Consider the following 18171-nt stretch of genomic DNA (forward strand, 5'->3'; position numbering starts at 1 on the left):
CATATTTTGATGAATCTATGAGTAGTATCGGAGGGTATGAACCATGGAGAAGTTGTAATATAGTAGACATAACACCAATATGAATTTAGAATGAGTTCACAACAGTACCAAAGTGGTGATTTTATTTTCTTATACTAACGGAGCTTACGAGTTTTCTGTTGAGTTTTGTGTTGTGAAGTTTTCAAGTTTTGGGTAAAGATTCAATGGACTATGGAATAAGGAGTGGAAAGAGCCTATGCTTGCGGATGCCCAAGGCACCCCAAGGTAATATTCAAGGACAACCAAGAGCCAGGGGATGCCCCGGATGGCATCCCCTCTTTCGTCTTCGTTCATCGGTAACTTTACTTGGAGCTATATTTTTATTCACCACATGATATGTGTTTTGCTTGTAGTGTCATTTTATTTCATTAGGATTTGCTTGCTGCTTGAACAAAATATTAAGATCTGAAATTCTTAAATGTTTGAGAGTCTTCACGTAGTAACATAATTATTCAACTACTCATTGACCTTCACTTATATGTTTTGGAGTAGTTTGCCATTTTCTCTAGTGCTTCACTTATATCTTTTTAGAGAACGGCGGTGGTTTTATTTTGAAGAAATTGATGAACTCTCACGCTTCACTTATATTATTTTGAGAATCTTAAACAACATGGCAATTTGCTTTGGTTATGATTTTAGTCCTAATATGATGGGCATCCAAGAGGGATATAATAAAAACTTTCATATAAAGTGCATTGAATACTATGAGAAGTTTGATTCCTTATGATTGTTTTGAGATATGAGGATGGTGATATTAGAGTCATGCTAGTGAGTAATTGTGTATTGTAGAAATACTTGTGTTGAAGTTTGTGATTCTCGAATGCACGTATGGTGAACCATTATGTGATGAAGTCAGAGCATGATTTATTTATTGATTGTCTTCCTTATGAGTGACAGTCAGGGATGAGCGATGGTCTTTTCCTACCAATCTATCCCCCTAGGAGCATGCACATAGTACTTTGCTTCATTGACTAATAGATTTTGCAATAAGTATGTGAGTTCTTTATGACTAATGTTGAGTCCATGGATTATACGCACTCTTGCCCTTCCACCATTCCTAGCCTCTCTTGTACCGGGCAACTTTCGCCGGTACCATACACCCAGCATATACCTTCCTCAAAACAGCAACCATACCTACCTATTATGGCATTTCCATAGCCATTCCGAGATATATTGCCATGCAACTTTCCACTGTTCCATTTATTATGACACGCTTCATCATTGTCATATTGCTTTGCATGATCAAGTAGTTGACATCATGTTTGTGGCAAAGCCACTGTTCATAATTCTTTCATACATGTCACTCTTGATTCATTGCACATCTTGGTACACCGCCGGAGGCATTCATATAGAGTCATATTTTGTTCTAAGTATCGAGTTGTAATTCTTGAGTTGTTAGTAAATAAAAGGGTGATGATCTTCATTATTAGAGCATTGTCCTAGTGAGGAAAGGATGATGGAGACTATGATTCCCCCACAAGTCGGGATGAGACTCCGGACGAAAATAAGAATAAAAAAAGAGGCCAAAATAAAAAAAGGCCCAAAAAACAAACAAAAAATGAGAAAAAAAGAGTGAAGGGGCAATGCTACTATCCTTTTACCACACTTGTGCTTCAAAGTAGCACCATGATCTTCATGATAGAAAGTCTCCTATTTTGTCAATTTCATATACTAGTGGGAATTTTTCATTATAGAACTTGGCTTGTATATTCCAATGACGGGCTTCCTCAAATTGCCCTAGGTCTTCATGAGCAAGCGAGTTGGATGCACACCCACTAAGTTTCTTTTTGAGATTTCATAAACTTATAGCTCTAGTGCATCCGTTGCATGGAAATCCTTACTCACTCACATTGATATCTATTGATGGGCATCTCCATAGCCCATTGATACGCCTAGTTGATGTGACACTATATCCTTCTTTTTGTCTTCTCCACAACCACCATATTCTATTCCACCTATAGTGCTAAGTCCATGGCTCATGCTCATGTATTGCGTGAAAGTTGAAATGGTTTGAGAACATCAAAAGTATGAAATAATTTCCTGGCTTGTCATCGGGGTTGGGCATGATTTAATACTTTGTGTGATGAAGATGAAGCATAGCCAGACTATATGATTTTTTAGGGATAGCTTGCTTTGGCCATGTTATTTTGATAAGACATGATTGCTTCATTAGTATGCTTGAAGTATTATCCCTTTTATGTCAATATTAAACTTTTGTTTTGAATCTTATGGATCTGAACATTGATGCCACAATAAACAAGATTACATTGATAAATATGTTAGGTACCATTCCACATCAAAAATTATGTTTTCATCATTTACCAACTCGAGGACGAGCAGGAATTAAGCTTGGGGATGCATGATACATCTCCAACGTATCTATAATTTTGGATTGTTCCATGCTATTATATTATCCATCTTGGATGTTTTATATGCATTTATATGCTAGTTTATATTATTTTTGGGACTAACCTATTAACCTAGAGCCCAGTGCCGGTTTCTGTTTTTTCCTTGTTTTTGCTTTTCGCAGAAAAGGAATACCAAACGGAGTCCAAATGACCTGAAACTTTATGATGATTTTTTATGGACCAGAAGAAGCCCACAGAGAATCGGATATGGACTAGAAGAGTCCCTAGGCGACCACAAGGATAGGGGGCGCATCCGGCCCTATCTTGTGGTTGACTCGCAGACTCCCCTGGCTTGCCCTCGATGCCAAAAATTGCTATAAATCCCAAAAACCCCAGAAATAAACCTATATCGGGAGTTCCGCCGCCGCAAGCCTTTGTAGCCACGAAAACCCCATCAGGACCCTGTTCCGACACCCTGCCGGAGGGGGAATCCATCACCCGTGTCCATCTTCATCATCCCGGCGCTCTCCATGACGAGGAGGGAGTAGTTCACCCTTGGGGCTGAGGGTATGTACCAGTAGCTATGTGTTTGATCTCTCTCTCTCTCATGTCCTTGATTTGGCACGATCTTCAAGTACCGCGAGCTTTGCTATTATAGTTGGAATGGTGTTTCTCACCCTCTACCTTCTTGTAATGGATTGAGTTTTCCCTTTGAAGTTATCTTATCGGATTGAGTATTTAAGGATTTGAGAACACTTGATGTATGTCTTGCATGTGCTTACCTGTGGTGACAATGGGATATTCACGTGATCCACTCGATGTATGTTTTGGTGATCAACTTGCGGGTTCTGTGACCTTGTGAACTTATGCATAGGGGTTGGCACACGTTTTTGTCTTGACTCTCCGGTAGAAACTTTGGGGCACTCTTTGAAGTTCTTTGTGTTGGTTTGAATAGATGAATCTGAGATTGTGTGATGCATATCGTATAGTCAGACCCGTAGATACTTGTGGTGTCATTGGAGTATCTAGGTGACATTAGGGTTTTGGTTGATGTGTGTCTTAAGGTGTTATTTTAGTATGAACTCTAGGGCTGTTTGTGACACTCATAGGAATAGCCCAATAGATCGATCAAAAAGAATAACTTTGAGTCGGTTTCGTACCCTACAATAATCTCTTCATTTCTTCTCCACTATTAGTAATTTTGGAGTGACTCTTTGTTGCACGTTGAAGGATTGTAATATGACCCAATTATGTTACTATTGCTGAGGGAACTTGCACTACTAAAAGTATGAACCCTAGGCCTAGTTTCGAAACATTGCAATACCGTTTTCGCTCACTTTTGTTACTTGCTACCTTGCTGTTTTTATAATTTCATGTTATAAAGACCTATATCTACCATCCATATTACACTTGTATCACCATCTCTTCGCCAAACTAGTGCACCTGTACAATTTACCATTGTATTGGGTGTGTTGGGGACATAAGAGACTCTTTGTTATTTGGTTGCAGGTTTTTTGGGAGAGACCATCTTCATCCTATGCCTCCCATGTACTAATAAACCTCAGATCATCCACTTGAGGGAAAATTGCTACTGTCCTACAAAACTCTGCACTTGGAGGCCCAACACGAGTCTACAAGAGGGTTGCGTAGTAGACATCAAGCTCTTTTCTAGTGTCGTTGTCGGGCAGGTTAGTGATTGAAGGTATATCTTTAGATCTTGCAATTGAATCTTTTAGTTTCTTACTTTATCACAAGTTTAGTGTATAAAAGAAAACTACAAAAAAATGGAATTGAGGTTTCCTCATATGCTTCATCTTTTTAATGTGTTTCTTGAAAATGATGGAAAGGAAAATTGTGCTCAAGTATTAGAAGAAGAAGTCTATAAAATGTTTGGCACTAAATTTTTGGATGATGGGCATGATTGCAATGTTGTTAGTGTGAATTATTTGAATATCCATGATGCTAATGATATGCAAAGCCACAAACTTGGGGATGCTATGTTTGATGAAGATGATATTTTTAGTCCCCCAAGTTTTGATGAGCAAATTTATTATGATGACAGCATGCCTCCTATTTATGATGATTATATTCATGAAAGTGGGTTTGGAAGAGTGTCAACTTTAGGAACTAATGATCCCATTATTTTGCAGGGTGTTGAATCTTGTTGTGATAATTATGAAAGTGGATTTGGAGAGGTCATGACTTTATTTAGTGATGAATCCACTATTTTGGAAGAGGTTCAATTCATTCTGAGACCAAAGTTGCTACCTATGATGATTATTGTGATGACATGTATGCTATAAAGAATAATGATAACCATGAAACTTGTCATCTTGATTTTAATTTTCAATTGGATTATGACTCACATGATAGTTATTTTGTTGAGTTTGCTCCCACTACTATTCATGAGAAGAATTTGCTTATGTGTAGAGTAATAAAAATTCTATGCTTGTGCATCATGAAAATAATGCTTTATGTGATAGTTATATTATTGAATTCATTCATGATGCTACTGAAAATTATTATGAGGGGGGAATATATGCTTGTAGGAGATGCAATATATCAAGTTTCCTCTCTATGTGTTGAAAGTTTTGAGGTTATGCTTGTTTTGTCTTCTTATGCTAGTTGACTCTTGTTCCCATAAATTTTTGCTCACAAAATCCCTACGCATAGGAAGTGGTCTAGATTCAAATGTGCTAGTAATATGCTTCATGATACTCCCGTTATGTTTCAATTCTTATCTTTCATGTGAGCATCATTGAAATCATCATGCCAAGCTGAAAGGCATTGAAGAAAAGCGCTTGTTGGGAGACAACCCAATATTTACCCCTACTGTTTTTGTGTGTTCACATGATTAATATACAGTATTAATCATGTTTTGTAGCTTTTTTCAATAAAGTGTCAAGTAAAGCCTTTGGGATAGCGTGGATGATAGTTGACTTGATTCTGTGCAAAAATAGAAACTTTTGCTCTGAGTCCGGGAATTTTGAAAATTCACTGGAATGTGCTTTTGATCTGAATTTTTTACACATGATTTATAAACACATTTTCTACGTTGTCCTAATTTTTCAGAATTTTTGGAGTTACAGAAGTATGTAAAGTTTCCAGATTACTGCATACTATTTTGTTTTTGACAGATTCTGTTTTTCTATGTGTTGTTTGCATATTTTGATGAATCTATGAGTAGTATCGGAGGGTATGAACCATGGAGAAGTTGGAATACAGTAGACATAACACCAATATGAATTTAGAATGAGTTGACAACAGTACCTAAGTGGTGATTTTATTTTCTTATACTAACGGAGCTTACGAGTTCTCTGTTGAGTTTTGTGTTGTGAAGTTTTCAAGTTTTGGATAAAGATTCGATGGACTATGGAATCAGGACTGGCAAGAGCCTAAGCTTGGGGATGCCCATGGCACCCCAAGGAAATATTCAAGGGCAACCAAGAGCCTAAGTTTGGGGATGCCCTGGATGGCATCCCCTCTTTTGTCTTCATTCATCGGTAACTTTACTTGGAGCTATATTTTTATTCACCACCTGATATGTGTTTTTCTTGGAGCGTCATTTTATTTCATTAGGAATTTCTTGCTGCTTGAATAAAATATTAAGATCTGAATTCTTAAATGTTAGAGAGTCTTCACATAGTAACATAATTATTCAACTACTCATTGATCTTCACTTATATCTTTTGGAGTAGTTTGGCATTTGCTCTAGTGCTTCACTTATATCTTTTTTAGAGCACGACAGTGGTTTTATTTTGAAGAAATTGATGAACTATCATGCTTCACTTATATTATTTCGAGAGTCTTAAACAGCATGGTAAATTGCTTTGGTTGTGATTTTAGTCCTAATATGATAGGCATCCAAGAGGGATATAATGAAAACTTTCATATAAAGTGCACTGAATACTATGATAAGTTTGATTCCTTATGATTGTTTTGAGATATGAGGATGGTGATATTAGAGTCATTCTAGTGAGTAATTGTGGATTGTAGAAATTCTTGTGTTGAAGATTGTGATTCCCGTAGCATGCACGTATGGTGAACCGTTATGTGATGAAGTCAGAGCATGATTTATTTATTGATAGTCTTCCTTATGAGTGGCAGTCGGGGATGAGCGATGGTCTTTTCCTACCAATCTATCCCTCTAGGGGCATGCATGTAGTACTTTGCTTCAATGACTAATAGATTTTTGCAATAAGTATGTGAGTTCTTTGTGACTAATGTTGAGTCCATGGATTATACGCACTTTCACCCTTCCACCATTGCTAGCCTCTCTTGTACCGCGCAACTTTTGTAGGTACCATACACCCAACATATACCTTCCTCAAAACAGCCACCATACCTACCTATTATGGCATTTCCATAGCCATCCCGAGATATACCATACAACTTTCCACCGTTCCAGTTATTATGACACGCTTCCTCATTGTCATATTACTTTGCATGATCATGTAGTTGACATCATATTTGTGGCAAAGCAACCATTCATAATTCTTTCATACATGTCACTCTTGGTTCATTGCACATCCCGGTACACCGCCGGAGGCATTCATATAGAGTCATATTTTGTGCTAAGTGTCGAGTTGTAATTCTTGAGTTGTAAGTAAATACAAGTGTGATGATCTTCATTATTAGAGCATTGTCCCAGTGAGGAAAGGATAATGGAGACTATGATTCCCCCACAAGTCGGGATGAGACTCCGGACAAAAAAATAAAAAAAGAGGCCAAAATAAAAAAAGAGAAGGCCCAAAAAACAAAAAAATGAGTGAAAAAGGGAGAAGGGGCAATGCTACTATCCTTTTACCACACTTGTGCTTCAAAGTAGCACCATGATCTTCATTATTAGAGCATAGATTGGGGACTTGCTTGTATCTCCTACTGGATTTGATACCTTGGTTCTTAACTGAGGGTAATACTTATCTCTACTTTTCTGCATCACCCTTTCCTCTTCAAGGGAAAAACTAACGCAAGGTCAAGAAGTAGCAGGAAGTATTTCTAGCGCTGCTGTCAGCGTTCAGGCTACCAGGGTACCCAGACTTGCCTGCCTGTGTCCCACAGCGTGGCTCCATCGACGACCTGGTATGGCCCATCTTCAACCATGACAAGACAAGACCCACGTGAGGGGCCAAGCCTCGCGAGGCGGACGACATCAAGACTTCCTGAGGAAGCGACCTCCTGAGGAGCGGAGATTTCTATGCAACCACTCGCCTCATAAGGCTAAGGTGACATCAGCCATGACGACCAAGGCCAGGCGCGCGCCAGCAGGTGCAGAGCGGTAGGTTTCCTATTTTGTGCAAAGGAGGCAAGCGCAGGTGCGGAGTCCCAAGGAATCAACCAAAGGTTGTTGTTTGCGTGCAACAAGAGCAAGACCTCTAGAACGGCAGGATGGATGTCATCGCCGAGCCCACCATGATGTCACGATCAGAAGCTTTGCAGGCGAAGACCACCTTCCATCAGGATCAAGTGTACTACTTGTCCCCTTTCAAAATTGGCCATTGTGGGATCCCTTTCCGCCTAAGTTTTTGGGGAAGAGGACCAAGGCCACTATAAATATAGCCTAGCCACCACCATAGAAGATATCGACTCATTGAATCCTCGAGCCCTTGAGAGGCAAAGCCAAAAAAGCTCATCACAAGAACAAGCCTCCTGAGGTTGTTCTTGCCCTTGTACTAGTTCATCTTAAGCCCCCCGCGAGGCTAATCCACCACAAAGCAGGAGTAGGGTTTTACACTGCAAGGTGGCCCGAACCTAGGTAAACTGTCGTGTCATTTCCCCTCCTGATCATCGAGCTAGGTCGTGAGAGAAGCGGGTCGATCGGCTTGAGAGGTTGAGTTCTTCGCACACACACCTGAGTTCGAACCTTTCTTTGGTCTGCGGAGCCCGGAATCCGACATTTGGCGCGCCAGGTAGGGGGCGTGTCGAAGCTTGGCCTCTTCATCAACCGTGCTTCACCTTTGCTGCTGGGTCTCCATGGCGGGCGCCACTCCTTCCTCTAGTCCACCGGGTGCGTTCGGAGGCGTCGTGGGCCTTCGGGCCTACCCCTGCCCCCACCCGCCTTGCGGCAGGTGCGATAGCCTCCGAAGTTCACGCCGGAGCTGCCATCGTGCTACGATGGCTCGGTGGACCCTGTGGAGTTCCTCCAGGTGTACATGGAGGCCATCTCGGCAGCGGGCGGAGACGATAAGGCCATGGTAAATTGGCTCAATACGGCGCTCACAGGCGCGCCTCGCTCCTAGCTGCTCGACCTGCTGGAGTCTTTGGTGGCTTCCTAGGAAGAGTTGCGCAAGCTGTTCATCGCGCGCTTCGCGGCTCCGGCACCCCATGCCATCGTGGCCATCCTTGGCGGGTCACACGCGCCCATTTCAAGCCGCCACGCCAAGTAGTTCTTCTGCCATATGGGGGCTTCTCCGTCCCCCCATGGGGCCCCTATGGGCTGGGTGACGCCCAAGGCCGATCTCACCTTCGGCTCCAGGGATCACCCCAAGACCACGGCTGGCGTCGGCGCACTACCCATGCTCTGCGCCCCCACCATCTGCAACGTAGCAGTCACCAGGACCCTCATCGATGGCGGCGCCAACCTCAACGTCCTCTCCATGGAGGCGTTCGGCCAGCTTCACGTGCCTCATGGCCGACTCCTCCCCATGAAGCCATTTTCCGGAGTGGTCGGCGGCTCCACCTGCCCCGTGGGACAGATTTGCCTCCTTATCACCTTTGGAACGCGTGACAATTACTGCACTGAGCTCATCGACTTCGACGTCGCGCGTATAGGGCTCCCCTACAATGACATCCTTGGGTACCCAACCCTCGCCAAGTTCATGGCGGCGACTCATCCCGGATACAACATCATGAAGATGCCAGGAAGCAGCGGTGTCCTCACCATGGCGGGAGATACTGGGGATGCGCTGACAGCCCTCAGGATTGCCTTCAAGGCCGCGACAGTCGTGCGGCCAAATGCAGGGAGAGCTCCGGAGGGCCTGGGGGCTGCCCCGACGAAGAAGAAGTCGTTGTTCTCCCAAGACAGACGAATCAAGTACTGGTCGACGAGGACGGGGAGTCAGGAGCTAGCTTCACATAGGCGCTGGCCTCCCTCGAGACCAGGAGGAGGCGCTGGTCAGCTTCCTTCATGCAAACAAGGATGTATTCACATGGCAAGCAACGGTCCTGGTGGGCGCTTCGGGAGGGGTGATCGAACACCACCTCATGGTGTGCTCCCACGCGCGTCCCGTGAAGCAGAAGGCGCCGCGACAAGCCCCAGAGAAGGAGTCATTCATCGTCCAGGAGACCCACAAGCTGCAGGAGGCCGGCGCTGTCCGGGAAGTGCGGCACTCGGAGTGGTTGGCAAACCCAGTCATCATCCCCAAGAAGGGTGGAAAAGAGTGCATGTGCGTTAACTTCACGAGCCTGAACAAAGCCTGCCCTCAGGACCCATTTCCTCTTCCGGGCATCGACCAGATCGTCGATTGTACCGCCGAGTGTGATCTATTGTGCTTCCTGGACGCCTTCTCGGGCTATCATCAAGTCAAGATGGTAGTGGAAGACATAGAGAAGACGGCCTTCTTGACCCCGTTCGGGGTGTATTGCTACACCTGCATGCCGTTTGGGTTGCACAATGTCGGGGCAACCTTCCAACGGTTGATGGACATCACCTTGGGCAAGCAGCTCGGGAGGAACGCAGAGGCTTACATCGATGATATAGTAGTCAAGCCCCGGGAGGCAAGAACCCTTGTTGGAGATATGGAGGAGACATTCGCCAACCTGCTCGAGGTGAAGTTGTGGCTAAAACCTGAGAAGTGTGTATTTGGTGTCCCGTCTGGTAAGCTGTTGGGGTTCCTGGTGTCGCACAGAAGAATTGAGGCCAACCCAGGTAAGGTCAAGGCGATAGAAAGGATGACCCCCCCCCTCAAACTCTCAAGGAAATGCAGAAGCTGGCAGGCTGCATGATCTCGCTTGGGCACTTCATCTCCAAGCTAGGCGAGCACGACCTCCCTTTCTTCAAGCTGATGAAGAGGAAGGGCCCGTTCGAATGGACTCCAGAGGTTGATGTGGCTTTCCAAGACCTCAAGAAGTACCTCACCAGCCCACTGGTGATGGTGGCGCCTAGCCCTCTTGAGCCCCTGGTGCTTTACCTGGTCGCCATGCCACACTCATCCAGTGCGGCGCTGGTGGCGTTCCACGAGGAACATGCAGTCAAGAGTGTGCGGCGCGGAGCCGCGCATCCGTCTAAGGAGTCGCGACCTCAAAATGGCGTGCCTGAGGCCACGGACCCACCCTCAAGAGCTGGGGCTCCTGAGGTCGGGGCCCCTGAGGCAACAGAAGATGGGGCTCCTGAGACTCAATCACCTCAAGAGGAACAAGACTCGGCGGACACTTCCTCCCTCATCGAGCATCCCGTTTACTTCATTAGCACCGTACTAAGTGACACACAAGCATGTTACCCCATGCTGCACAAGCTTCTCCTTGCACTCCTCGTCGCTTCCACGAAGATGCGCCACTACTTCCAAGGCCACACTATCAAGGTCGTCTCAGCCTAGCTCCTGGAGAGGGTGCTCCGAAGCCCTAACACCGTAGGAAGGGTCGCCGAATGGAACATTGAGTTGCAAGCGTTCCAGCGGGAATTCAGCAGCACCCGAGTCATCAAGGGCGTAGCCCTCGCCGACTTTGTGGCTGAATGGACTTACGCACCAAGCCAAGAAGTGGGTGAGGACCACTCCCTCGCCCCAGGAGAGGAAGCTTATGATGGCTGGGTCATGTACTTCGATGGCGCATTCGCACATCATGGCGCGGGGGCTGGAGCCGTCCTCATCTCACCCACCCAAGACAAGCTCTGCTATGCCACGCAGCTCTGCTTCCAGCACGGTGAGAAGGTCTCCAACAACATCGCCGAATTTGAGGGTCTGATCGCCGGGCTCAGGGCCGCGGTTGCCCTGGGGGTCAGGCGCCTCACCATCAGGGGCGAATCCTAGCTCCTCATAAATTTCTCCAACAAGGAGTATATGCCGAAGGACGAGCACATGGAGGCATACCTCGAGGAGGTACGCAAAATTGAGAAGCAATTCTTAGGTTTGGAACTGTAGGACATGCCGCACGGCTTGAACAAGGAGGTGGACAACATCACCAAAAGGGTGTCCCGGTGCCTCCCCCAGGAGCCTGGCGTCTTGGAGGAACAGCTCCTCGGGCTGTCGACACCCCCCTGTTCCCGAGCCAGTGCTGCCTCAGGAGGAGCTACCTGCGGCGCCCACTATGGGCGCCCCAGCCTACGGCCCGGCTTCAGGGCTCGCCTGCTCCTCGCGCTCTAGCCTCAGGAGGGGTGCTGGACCGAGAAATTCAAAGCATACCTTCTTCAAGGCACCCTGCCGGAGAAGGAAGAGGATGCAGAGTGGGTGGCCCACCAGGCCACCGCATACTACATCCAGGACGGCGAGCTCTACCGGAGGCGCCCGAACGACGTCTCCCTGTGGTGCATCTCCAAGGAGCAGGGGTGTGAGCTGCTGGCCGACATTCACGGTGGGGATCATGGGCATCACTCCTCATCACACACCCTCGTGGGCAAGACGTTCCATAGCGGATTCTACTGGCCCAAGGTGCTCAATGAAGCCACTGAATTGGTAAGATCCTGTGAAGCCTGTCAATTCCATGCAAAGCAGATCCACCAGCCCACTCAGGGCCTCTAGACCATCCCGCTCTCGGGGCCATTTGCAGTCTGGGGGTTGGACATCTTGGGTCCATTTCCTCGAGCACCTGGGCGCTACCGCTACCTCTATGTCGCCATCGACAAGTTCACCAAGTGGGCAGAGGTGGAAGCTGTCTGGACCATCCTGGTCGGCTCTGCAGTCAAGTTCATCAAGGGCCTCGTAAGCCGCTTCGGGGTGCCCAACCGCATCATCACCGACAACGGCTCCTAGTTCACGAGCAACCTCTTTAAAACATATTGTGCTAACCTTGGAATGCAGATATACTATGCTTCGGTGGCGCACCAGCAGAGCAATGGCCAGGCCGAGCGCGTCAATGCGGAGGTCTTGAGGGGCCTCAAGGCAAGGAGCTTCAAAGAAAAAAGCTCGAGGCCGGCGGCAGAGGCTGGCTCGACGAGCTCCCGTCTGTGCTGTGGTCCATCCGCACCACCGCCACCAAGCCTACAGGCAAGACCCCGTTCTTCCTCGTCTACGGAACCGAGGCGGTCCTCCCTCACGAGGTCAGGCATCACTCCCTGCGGGTCCTGGCATTTGACAAGGCGCGTCAGGACGCCTCACAGCGGATGGACCTCGTGTTGCGGTAGGAACGTTGTTGCCAAGCCTCGCTCTGAGCTGCAAGGTACCAGCAGGCGCTGCGGCGGTACCACTGTCGCAACATCTGTTCCAGGAACCTCGAGGTGGGTGACCTCATCCTGAGGCGGGTGCTCTCCAGGGAAGGGCTTCACAAGCTCTCCCCTATGTAGGAGGGCCCGCTCAGGATCGCCCGTGTCTCCAGGCCTGGCGCCGCGCGCTTGGAGATCCAGGACGGGGTCCCCATCCAGAATGCCTAGAACATCCAGCACCTCCGGAAGTTCTACCCATAAAGAAGGCTCCGCGCCTGTGAAGGTCTCCCCTCGTGACACTCTCATGTAATAATGATTTGGGGATGTACATGCCCCGGAGTCTCCTGAGCGTCACCCTTGGGCCTCACGGGGGCTCCCTCCCATGCCCTAGTGGCAGCACTTAGCTCCGCGCCGATGAGAAGACTAGTATAGGTGCCGGATGCGACTATTTTTTGCTTGCTTTCTATGTCTGATTTGTGACTTCTTGAATGGAATTTGGAGTTTCAGCATCACTTTTTGAGGGTTGGGAATTTTTCTAATTGCCCCGCTCATTCTCTCAGGCCTTGCTTCAAGAGGAGTGGCAGTTGACCATCACTCCTCCTCACGCATCCCGCGTGCCGGGGCTGGGCAGGTATGCGCGCTTCAGGCTTGCCCACGAACACACCTCGCCAAAGCCTCAGTCCCTAGCCCTATGGCGTATTTTTCCTCACGCAACGCTCTCGAACGAGCTTGCAGGCACTGCGCCTCTGGGGCCTCCTAGTTCCGCAACTACGAGGGCCACCCTCCTGAAGCCTGTTGACCACTGGGTCACCCCTCGACGAGGAGTGCTCCGCAGCGCGGAAGTTCATCATAGGAAATCTAAGGTAAGTTATCCCAATCGCAATCAATGGCAACACGCATATCAGGAAGGAGCATGGAAATAATAACATAACGGTGCAAGCGCCATAGTCCTACTTCTTCTTCTTTTTGCAGCAAAAAAACAACAAAAGTAGGTGCACATCGACGGTGGCTCCTGAGGTCCGGGTCCGGTAGCGCCTGGGCTCACTCAGAGCCCTCCTCCCGCTTCACCGGGGTGCGGCAGCGATGCAGCTCATCTCCCCTTCCAGCCAGACTCGGCGACGTGGTGGCTCATGAGAGTCTTCGTCGCTGGAGCTTTCCGCGAAGGAGAAGTCACCGCTGCTGGAAGCGACACGACCATCGCCAAGGGCGAGGTCATCACCAGCGATGACGCCGCCCCTCGTCCGCCGTCATCATCATCGTCGTTGTTGTTGTCGCTCTCCAAGCAGCACCCTACGTGCGGGCCATCCTCCCTGAAGATCCTCACGTGGAGGGTCGCGACGTTGTCATACCTGAAGTGGAGGTGCACCTCCCACGCAGGTCTTGTGCACGGGCAAATGACTACCACCCGCGGTTCAGGAACACATTGCCGGTGGGCGTGACCTCGACCTCCACCCATGAGGCCTTGCTGCAGCAGCCATCGGCCTGAAGCCAGAAGCAACAAGGCCCCCCATCCGGTAGAGCAAGAGCCGGAGCCAGGTGCCTACAGGCTTCTCCACCCACACCACGAACTCCGAGGGGGAATCAGCTAAGTGGGACCGCGACCGTGGTGGCCGAATGTCCACCGCGTGCCTCGTCTGTTGGGTTCTACGGTAGGGTACGTCGACTGCAAATTAAAATTTTCCTACGCGCAGAACAACAGGAACATGCTACAAGAGATGGATCACAGTTCGTTACCACTAGACGCGCAGTGCCGTGCAGCAGAAGAAGAGTTGGGGCAGCGCGTCCGCGTAGATCGTCTCCTCCTTGTCCGATCTCCCTCGAATAGCCGGTCGTCCGATCCCACGTACAAGTTCGCCGGAGCGGCGCAAGTGCACCGCCTCTAACGGTATCCGTGCATGCAGGAGGAACACCGTGCGGCAGACTGCTAGGTCCGATCACACAATCGACGGCGAGTGAAGGTGGCTATTCGCAACACATGCAAACCCTAGTCGCAGCGCCGAAGAGATCAATCGCATGAGTGTGTCGCACCTCCACTTTATATAGGCGTCCGTCGTAGGCTCAACACTTGGGACTCGCATGGACCCTAAAGCCCACAAGTCTACTCGGCCACAATCCGAATACAGCTCGGATCGCATCCGACCAGTGTCCTCGGATCCGACCTCGTAGGTTCCTTCCCTTAAGTGCGCGACCCCTTAGGTTCAAGTTGGCTAGGTCACAGTTCGGATCACCTCCGACCTACACGGTTGGTAGCGGCCTCTAGCAAGGCGTGCTGACCACCAAGCAGACTATGAAGCTGGTTAGGCGAACCTATACAACGTGTCAGACTTCTGTTCCCTTTGCCTTACGATATATGTTGTCGGGCTCAAGGCGAGACTGTCATCCTTGTGCTAGCCCGACCTCTTTCTCGTTCTAGTGATGCCGACCAAAATCCGTATTATCTCATAATCCTTGTCGCATGGCCATGCTTCTGTTGGTCGGATCACACGAGGGGCCCAGAGTATATCTCTCCTGATCGGAGGGGCAAATCCTCTTGCTCGACCATGTCTCGCAGCATGGGACTGGACAAGCCCGAAACCTACCTTTGTAACTACCCAGTCACGGAGTAGCGTTTGGTCGGCCCAAAGCAAGTCTGTCACCATCCCGAGTACATGCGTCAGCTCAGGTCTTAGGACATAGAACGTATGTTGTACTAGAGACTCACAGATGAAATATCGTTGCGTCTCATAGTTGGGTCTGTCCGACTCGAACCTTATCTCGACTCGGATCCAACTACGTCGAATCCGACCAGACCTTTCCAAGTCCATATTATCCGGTTAGCATCCAATGCTCCATGGCTAGTGAGACCAAGCCATCGACCGTGTCATATGCTTGTCTAGTCGGCTGCGCTTCCACACAGCCCTTTCGACTAGGGACCTTTTAGGACAGTCATCATACAATGCATAGTCCCACAAACAAGTCACGTACTTGCTGATACACATCATTGATAATGTCCAAGGACTATCTTTATTCATAAACACATAGGAATTATCATCATACATGATTGCCTCTAGGGCATATCTCCAACATCGCCTCCTCACAGCGGCTCCCTGACCGCGGCGGCTTCCACCACAAAAACACGTGCCCCATAACCACCAGAGGCAGCACCAGCCTTTAAAGGAGGGCGCCCATGCCCGCGAGGAGCCGTTGCCGATGTCGCAGTGTAATTGCGGGGGCGTATGCGGCCCCTCTTGGGTGGGGGCAAGTCTGGCCCCTCCTTGGGGGGCTTTCCCTTCTCCACGATCGAGAACCTCCTTGTCAGTGCATTCATGCTCTAGCGAGGTGGTGGAGCAAGAAGAGGGAGAAGCCAGAAGCGAGAAGATGTGGATGGGCAGGGGGCTCCGCCCACTCCCGCATTTATAGCCAAGGGGAGGTCAATTGTCAGCCTCCCATGATTTGCAGTAATAATGGTTTCCTCTGCATGAAGCAGGCAGTTGTCAAGTCAAACGGTTGTCGAGGAAGCATGGGGAAGCAGAGACGCCCAAGTCCCATCAAGCGCCACGAGTCGACTCAGCCTGCAGGCGATTGGGGCCCGCGGTGCTCCGCACTTGCCCTTTAGCTTTGCACGAAGCCAAGTGTGAGTGCGCCTTGGGCCCCCGGGGCTTCTATCGGTGTTCTGGGAACCAGGGTACCCAGACTTACCTGTCTGCGGCCCATGACGTGGCTCCATCGACGGCCTGGTACGACCCATCTTCAACCACGATAATACAAGACCCACGAGGCGGACGACATCAATACTTCCTGAGGGAGCGGCCTCCCCAGGCGGCCTCCTGAGGAGCAGAGATTTCTACGAAAGCATTCGCCTCATGAGGCCAAGGTGACATCAGCCATGATGACCAAGCCCAGGCGCGTGCCAGTGAGCACAGAGTGGCAGGTTTCCTCTTTGGTGCAAAGGAGGCAAGCGCAGGTGCGGAGTCCTAAGGAATCAGCCAAAGGTTGCCATTTGCATGCAACGAGACCAAGACCGCCAGAATGGAGGATGGATGTCATCGCCGAGCCCACCACGACATCACAATCAGAAGCTTTACAGGCGAAGACCACCTTTCGTCAGGATCAAGTGTACTACTTGTCCCCTTACAGAATTGGTCGTTGTGGGATCCCTTCCCTCCTAAGTTTTGAGGGAAGAGGACCAATGCCACTATAAATATAGCCTAGCCACCACCATAGAAGAGATCGACTCATCAAATCCTAGAGCCCTTGAGAGGCAAAGCCCCAAGGGCTCATCACAAGAACAAGCCTCCTAAGGTTGTTCTTCCCCTTGTACTAGTTCATCTTCAGCCCCCCGCGAGGCTAATCCACCACAAAGTAGCAGTAGGGTTTTACACCGCAAGGTGGCCCGAACCTGGGTAAACTGCCGTGTCCTTTCCCTTCCCGTTCATCGAGCTAGGTCGTGAGAGCAGTGGGTCGATTGGCTTGAGAGGTTGAGTTCTTCGCACATGCCCCTGAGTTTGAACCTTTCTTGGGCTGTGGAGTCCGGAATCCGATAGCCACTACCGGGGAGATCTACATCAAGGCTACTAAGTACCCACCATAAACTCTCATCTCTTGCATTGCATTATTTTCCATTTGTCTCTCATTTTCCTCTCCCCCACTTCTAAAATGTTTTTCAGAAAAATACATAAAAATTTTCCTTTTTATTCGCCCTTCTTCCGTTCATCTTTTCGTTTGCTTATTGGTTGCTTGTGTGTTAGATTGCTTGCTTTTTCACGATGTCTCAAGAAAATACCAAGTTGTGTGACTTTTCCAATACTAATAATAATGACTTCTCCAATGCTGGTGTGGAATCTTATGAAATTAATGCCACTTTGCTGAATCTTGTTATGAAAGAACAATTTTCCGCCCTTCCTAGTGAAGATGTCGCATCCCATCTAAATACTTTCATTGAGTTGTGTGATATGAAGAAGAAGAAAGATGTGGATAATGATATTGTTAAATTGAAGCTATTTCCGTTCTCACTACGAGATCGTGCTAAAACTTGGTTTTCATCTTTGCTAAAAATAGTATTAATTCATGGAATAAGTGTAAAGACACTTTTATTTCCAAGTATTTTCCTCCCGCTAAGATCATCTCCCTTAGGAACGATATAATGAATTTTAAGCAACTTGATCATGAACATGTTGCACAATCTCGAGAGAGGATGAAATTGATGATAAGAAATTGCCCTACTCATGGTTTAAGTTTATGGATGATTATACAAAAAAATTATGCCGGATTAAATTTTGCATCTAGAAATCTTTTAGATTCACCCACGGGAGGTACTTTTATGGAAATCACGTTAGGATAAGCTACTAAACTTCTAGATAATATTATGGCTCATTACTCTCAATGGCATACCGAAAGATCTTCTACTAGTAAAAAAGTGCATGCGATTGAAGAAATTAATACTTTGAGTGGAAAGATGGATGAACTTATGAAATTGTTTGCTAGTAAGAGTGCTCCTATTGATCCTAATGT

Source organism: Triticum aestivum, chromosome 1B (genome assembly GCF_018294505.1).
Source record: "Triticum aestivum cultivar Chinese Spring chromosome 1B, IWGSC CS RefSeq v2.1, whole genome shotgun sequence".
NCBI classification, from domain to species: Eukaryota; Viridiplantae; Streptophyta; class Magnoliopsida; order Poales; family Poaceae; genus Triticum; species Triticum aestivum.